Consider the following 7,506-nt stretch of genomic DNA (forward strand, 5'->3'; position numbering starts at 1 on the left):
CAACTACAGAGGTAACATAGCATAGCACAATGGTTAAAAGTTCTGGCTCTGAAAAACCTCATGGGCTAGAATCTTGACTGTAACGTTTGCCACTCATGACTCTAAGCCTTCTACTTCTTCTCTATCTACATAAGATGTGTGACGGTAACTGTACTTAAAGTGTACTTACCTATATGGTTGTTAGGAACTAACTGCATTCATCCATATAAATGTTCTTAAGGCAGTAACTGACCTATGTTCCATAAACATTAGCTATTACTATCTGTCATGAGTCATATGGAAGGGATTTCTGCTTTGCTTAAGAAATGAGATTACGTGATTACTAAGGGTTCCCTCCAAGTTCGCGATCTGATTGTTCTAGGTGGAATATCACCTTTCCTCAGGTGGTACTCTCATTATCGAAGCCTGAAATGAACAGGATCCTAATAACAACAAAAATATTTCAAGAGAGCTAAATATACCAAAAAGGAGGAAGTGTTCAAAGGTTATACAGAACCTCATAGATTTCATTACCAGCAACAGAAAGTAAGTTCAGCAGCCCTGGATGTATAAACCAAATCCATGAATTGAAGCCCCAATGCCTAGACAAGGGATAGGGCATGGATGAAACAGCCAGAAGAGGGAGCCAAAGAAATTAAAGAAAACTGTTTGGGTTCATTCATTCATTCATTCACTCATACATTCATTTGTTCACTCATTTAACAAATGCATCTGCCAAGAACCTACTATGTATCACTGGGCACCCTGCTGGGTCTGTGCACAGAAAACCAGGCACATTCGTTACCTTAATGGAACCTACAGTCAGCAAGAAGTATATTTTAACTAAACAGTCACATCTATAAATATAAAATTATCGCTGTGATCAGCGTATGAGGGGGAAATACCCAGGGCCAAATGGTAGAAATCTGCCCTGGTCATAGAAGTCAGGGAAGACAGCCCTGAGGAAGCCATGACTGAGCTGAGATTTGAAGAAAGGATGGAAGTTACAAGGTAAGGAGGGGGAAGAGCACCGTGGGCAAAGAGCAATTGGTGACAGGCAGCAAACCAAGTAAAAGGAACTGAGGTGAGGCCAGAGTGGCCAGAGTGCAAAAACCATGGCAGAGCATGGTTTGAGATAAAGCTGGATAGGTGCCTGGCCTTGTGGTCATGTTAAGGAATACTGTACCCTCAAATAATGGGAAGGTATTCAAGTAAACATTTTTAGGTGAGCTGGTGGTAAGATGTGAAGATCAGATGAAGAAATCACTCTGGATATACTGTAGGAGGTGGAGATCAAAATGCCTGCAGGTACGCCAACAAGGAGGCATTTACAGTAATCCGGGTAAGGGATGATGGTAGCTGAGACTAGGATAGTGGGAATGGAAGTAGGGAGAAGAATATGGATTCACGACAGGTTTAGGAAGCAAAACTGAATGTGAAGGGTAAGGCAGAGGGAAGGGGCATGGTGACTCCAAGTTCTGGCCTGCTTCACCCTTCAGGGAAACAGGGGGCACTGATGAGATTGGAAAGAAAGATCAAGAATTTGGTTTTGGATGAGTTACATTTTGGATGCCTGGTAGATTTCCAAGTGGAGATGTTAAGTAGGATGTTGGACATGTAAGTCTAGAGCGCAGAGGAGCGATCTAGGCTGGGGAAACATTTGTGCCATGAATAAAATATAGACTAAGAAAAGAAACATGTCTAGGATTGAATCTTGGGTATTTTAATATTTATTGACCTGGGAAGAATAGATAAGGCTGCAAAAGAGAGAGTAAATGAGCTGTCAGAGAAGATAGAGAAAACGAGAAGAATCTTCTGTCAGTGAAGCCAAGAAAAGACCGTTTCAAGGAGCAGGGCTGGTCAACAGTGTAGACTACTTCTGAGACGTCAAGGAAGATGAGTGACCTTAGCACAAGATGTTGGGTTGGGTTGATGGAGCAGGAGCCAACCTGAGAGTGACCTGAGGATTGAATGGGAAGTGAGCAGACTCAGCAAGTAGAGTATTCTTTCCAGAAGTCTCTGGGAAGGAGAAAAGAAAATGTGAGAGTCTGAAGAGAGTGTAGGGTTGAAATAAGGTTGTCTCCACTCATCCCACTCCACTCCCAAAGGGCGTCTTAAGCATGCTTCCAAGCTGACGAGAAGAATCCAGTGAAGAAGAAGACACTGAAAATGAAAACATAATGAGAAAGCATGCAGCAGAGTAGAAGGGATAAAGGCCTGAAAAGGATAGATGGCCAGGGACTTGCCTGTGAGCCAGGGAGATGAGTCAAGGAGAAGTGCCTGGTGGTGAAGGGGTCACAAATGTCAAGAATTCTATTACTGGTATGACAATGCTGGTAGGAAGGGAAGCACTTGGGGTCAAAGCTGCATGTTGCTCCCTGGTTTAGGGAGCAAAATATTTATGAGAAATCGGTGAGATGCTATCAACGAAATCCTATCTCATCTATCTCAGAGATCGGGTCCTCACCCAAAATTGAAATAGAGCAGCCCCTGTGGGCAGGAGTCCTCAGGAATCTCTTCTGAGTTGAAATCCAGACCAATCATTTTTTGAGGAAATGATGATCAGGTACGTGCCCTCCTTCAAGTCACAGAATTATTTCCCAGAACCACAATGTGTTGCAAATAAGGACACCGAGCTGCGTCCCTAGCTATGGCTCATCACATCCGGGATGGAAGAATTTAGAGTTTGCCTGGGTTTGACTTTCCAGTGTTTTCTATAGTACAGAATACCTGCATGGCATGATGCCATCGTCTGAGACACAGTGTCTTCTGACACCCACCGCCAGGCCTCACAAAGTCACAGCAGGGAAGGAAATGCACTTAGTCTGCAACACCTGCTGGGTGCCAGGCTCTGTGTCCTTTGCCTTCGCAGACCACTATCTCATTTAATCCTCATAATACTCTCTGACGTCTGGACCTGAGCTTCTACCTAAGATAAGAGAAATCTGCTTTGCTCTTTGCGGACAGCTCCAGGCCAGTTCTCTGACCTCCCTCTTGGCCTTCACGTTTGACCCCAGGCTAACTGGGCCTGCCAGGCCCTCAATGAGGTAGGTGTTTGGGTTTATGATATCACATTTCCCTGAGCATTTCCATACCTCTCCCAGCCAACCCAACTGCTGGGAAAGGTTTGTATTTTTATCTTCTCAACTTTCCTTTTTTCCAAGTTGCGTTCCAGACAAATATTTGTGGCCATTGCCCATTAAAACCAAAGTACACAAATGTCATGTGCTGGAAAAAGGAAAAAAAAAAAAAAAAAAAAAAAAAAAAAAGCAGGATTTTCTGAGTACTTACCAGGGATCTAATACGTTATTCTTTCTTAAGACAGCAACCTCAAGCCCAACGTCCACTGCCAAAACCCTTCTCATCTCTCAGTTGACAGAACTAGAGAAGACCACTGAGCGGGGCTCTCCAAGAAATAGGAGGTAAGTCCCTTCCCGTCTCCATTTCTCAGCTGTATATTCAGTGTGTCTCTGCCACTAGGCACCCTGAGGATTAAGTTTCCTTGTCATTTGTCACCCTCCCGTAATGCAATACCTCCTATGAGAACATCTCATTATTCAGCTTTTATGTTCTGGATTTCTACTGTATCTTGTTTGTTTGTTTGTTTGTTTGTTTTCGTATCTTATTTTTCCTGGCTTTATAACCAGGTGATATCAAACCTAAGTAGAATGCTGAAAATCGATCACCAGACTCATAAAAGCAGTCCCTAAACAATTTGTTCCTGAGAAACAGCAGCTCCAAACCCAAAGGATCTACTCCTTCACGGGGCAAGTAAGCATGACGTGTCTATAACCCCAGAGTGCCCTGAGGATTGCTGAAGTGGGTCAGAGATTCAGAAGCCTGCTCCTCTCCCTGCTGAGAAGAATTCCTACTCCCTCGCTTCTCCAACCTTTGTCCTCCGGCCCCACGTCCCCTCCGCCACTCCTCCACGTAAAAGTGGGGGAGGCTTTCTTCCCACAAGTTAGCACAGGCTGGTCTCCAACTGAGTTCAGTGATGAATCAGCCAGCGGGAATTTATTGTCTATCAGCTACACGAGAGACTAGATTAACCGTCCTTTCATTACATATATTCTGCATAGCTTGTTAAGAATGAGGAGCATAACACTTTGAAAAACCATACTGTAGAAATGCTGAGTAATAATGGTAACTAATAATAACCCACCAGCCTAGGTGGAAAGTGGGTTTTACTAAAGTGGATAAAATTACCTGAGGCGGACAATGCATCTACTGAATAAAGTGAGTCAGCATCCACACGCTTGTGCTATTTGTAAAAGTGATATTCTTTATTCAGCTTTTAAGTGACACCTGGCACTCAAAGCCACTCTGTTTCTCAAACACAAGGCCCTTGAAAGCTTTTCCTTTTTAATAGACTGAGGCATTGTCTTATTCGCTGGACTAATTTCAAGTTATGGGCTCTTTTCCCAAACGAGATGAGGTAGGAAGAAAAATGTTGATGTGAATGTATTGTGTCTTCATGCCCTCATTCATTCATTCCTCTGGTGAGTACGTATGGCATGCCTGCTATGCTTAAGGCGTTATGCCAGGTACTGAGACGCCAGGGTGAATAAATTGCAGCCGTGATCATGAGGCGCTCACAGTTCAGCAGGCACCTACACAAATTACAGCAATAGAGTGTTACAGGTGCCATGACCGAAATCTGTAACGTCATTACAGTAGCGACCCCAAAGCCATTACAATGGCTCTACCCATGGAAGATCATAGAAGACTTCACAGAGGAGACGAAGAGGGGTGGCTGAGCCAAAAAATGCAAAACCTTGCAAATACTCATCCACGCTCCATGCCTTCTGTCATTACACTCCATTCTATACATTCTGTCATTAAGGGACTAATCATTCCAGATACAAAAGAATTTATTTCTGGCAATAATGCTAGACACATTTAGGAGCTGTGGCGTTGGCTCAGTCAATATGCGTGAGATGTTTTCAATTATAGTCTGCGGTCTCTATATTCTTCTACAGAACAATCCACAATTACTGTCTAACTTCTAGTTCTCAGCTGGCTCATCTACAAACACAAGAAAGCAATGATCTCAACCCATTCTGGAAATATTTTTCTAGCTCAGTAGCTGCTAAAGTTGCATACCCTAGAGTTGTGACTTCACCATTTAAAATACAATGTGGTGAAATTTGAATAAGCTCTGTAGTTTAGTTAATAGCTTGGTACCAACATTAGTATCTTCATTTTGAAGACTGTACTATGTTTTCATAGATGTTACAATTGGGGAACTTGGGTGAGAGAATATACGGGAAATCTCTGTATCAGTTTTGCAACTTTCCAGTAAACTTAAAATTAGTTCAAAATAAAAAATAAACAAATATAAGTGTATAAATATGTATGCATGTATGTATATATTTACATTTTTATGTGATCAGTGCTAGTCTAAGTGTGTTTTACAAACACTTTATTATCAATCAGATAAACTAAATATGGAAACTAAAAGCAGGTATTTAGAAACTTGTATAGCAATTTAACATTTCCACAGTATTTAAACATATGATCATTTTCCTAGATATTTATTTTTATTGCATTTTTAAGTATCAATCTGTATTAGTCAGCATTCTCCGTTCTCCAGAGAAATAGAACCAAAAGGATGTGTGTGTGTGTGTTTGTGTGTGTGTGAGTGTGTTTTGTGTGTATGTCTAGAGAGAGAGAGAGAGAGCACGAGTGAGGGAGGAGCCAAGAAAGAGGGAGAGAGAGAGAATCCCCCACTAAGAGCACAGACCCCAATGCGGGGCTCAATGTGGGGCTCAAGATGGGTGGGGCCCAAAGCGGGCCGTGGGGCTCAATGCTGGGCTCAAACACTCGAGCCAAGAGCTCATGACCTGAGCTGAAACCAAGAGTTGAATTCTGGGTAGCTGACTGAGACACCTAGATGCCCCGTGCAACAATTTCTTCCTGTTCAGGGAAATTCTGTCTTTGCTCTAGTAAGACCTTCAATTCATGGGGTAAGGCCCACCCATGTTATAGAGGTATTCTGCTTTACTCAAAGTCCACTGATTTGAATGCTCATGTCGTCGGGAAAAAAACACCTTCACAGAAACATCCAGAATAATGTTTGTCCAAATATCTGGGCACTGTGGCCCAGCCAAGTGAACACAAAAATTAACCATCACATAATCCATGACAGATTGGAAATTAAAAAAAAAAAAAAAAGCCTTCCACTGAAGACAGCTTGAGAAGCATGGTATACAATAACTTTAATAGTCTACCAAATAGCTGCATTAATAAAAAACATGCCGACTAAAAATACTTCATTTTATGTAGGAACAGGGGGAAATACTGGGAGTAGTGTCCCGGCTGAGATGGGAAGAGGAGAATAGAACGACTTCTTTATTCTCACCTGTGAACCTAAACGGTTACAATCCACCTTACCCCTTGATACACTTTGTATTGCTGTCATCCAGAGGTTCCCAAACTGTCTCCATTCATAACATCTTACAGTCTCAATAATTTTTTTACAGTGTCCCTAGCCCAAAAGAAGTACAATACAGAATTATTATTTATTCAGGGGTTCCTGGGTGGCTCAGTCGGTTAAGCATCAGGCTCAGGTCATGATCTCAAGGTTCATAGGTCCTAGCTCCACATCAGGGTAGGTGCTGACAGTGCGGAGCCTGCTTGGGATTCTCTCTCCCTCTCTCTCTCTGCCTCCCCTGCCCCCAAATAAATAAATATAAAAAATCATATATATATTTATGTATATCATTATTATTTAAACAACAAAGTTGTTGTTACCTAACTAATGGATAAATTATATATATATATGTATATATATACATATATATGTATATTATGTATACATTGTATATGTATATATACATATATATGTATATTATGTATACATTGTATATGTATATATACATATATAATATAATTTTATATAATATTATATAATATAATATATAACATATATAATATATAATATAATATATATTGTATATGTATATATGTATATTATGTATATATTATACATAATATACATATATTATATACATATATACATAATATATACATGTGCTCTCTTGCTCTCTCTCTCTCAAAAATAAACATTTTTTTTTAAGTTGTGTGTTCCTTTTTCTGTTTTTTGTCATTGATGAAGGCTGGACATGACTGGAAGGCCCCCAATGGCTAGGCATCCCAAATATGTGCCTCAGAGAACACAGCAAAATCTTTGCCCTGCTTATGCATTAATACAAGAGTAGTTTTTAACTATGTTACTTTTTTTTTGATGTTTATCTACTTTTCAGAGAGACAGAGTGCGAGTGGGGGAGGAGCAGTGACAGGAGACGCAGAATCCGAACATGTACATAAATTATATATATATATACACACATATACATATATTATATATACATATATAATACATAATATACATATATTATATACATATATACATAATATACATATATTATATATATATAATTTATCCATTAGTTAGGTCCCAACAATTTTGCTGTTTAAATAATGATATACATAAATTTTATATATATATATATATATATATATACA

The 7,506-nt window shown here is 40.2% G+C and overlaps 1 pseudogene; it reads left to right on the forward strand.

Annotated features, from left to right (window-relative positions):
- Positions 1–4,197: 4,197 nt before the first annotated feature.
- The window catches only part of LOC125937790 (39S ribosomal protein L1, mitochondrial-like), a 42,078-nt pseudogene continuing 38,769 nt past the window's right edge, over positions 4,198–7,506 (forward strand).

Source organism: Panthera uncia, assembly GCF_023721935.1.
Source record: "Panthera uncia isolate 11264 chromosome A3 unlocalized genomic scaffold, Puncia_PCG_1.0 HiC_scaffold_12, whole genome shotgun sequence".
Taxonomy (NCBI): domain Eukaryota; kingdom Metazoa; phylum Chordata; class Mammalia; order Carnivora; family Felidae; genus Panthera; species Panthera uncia.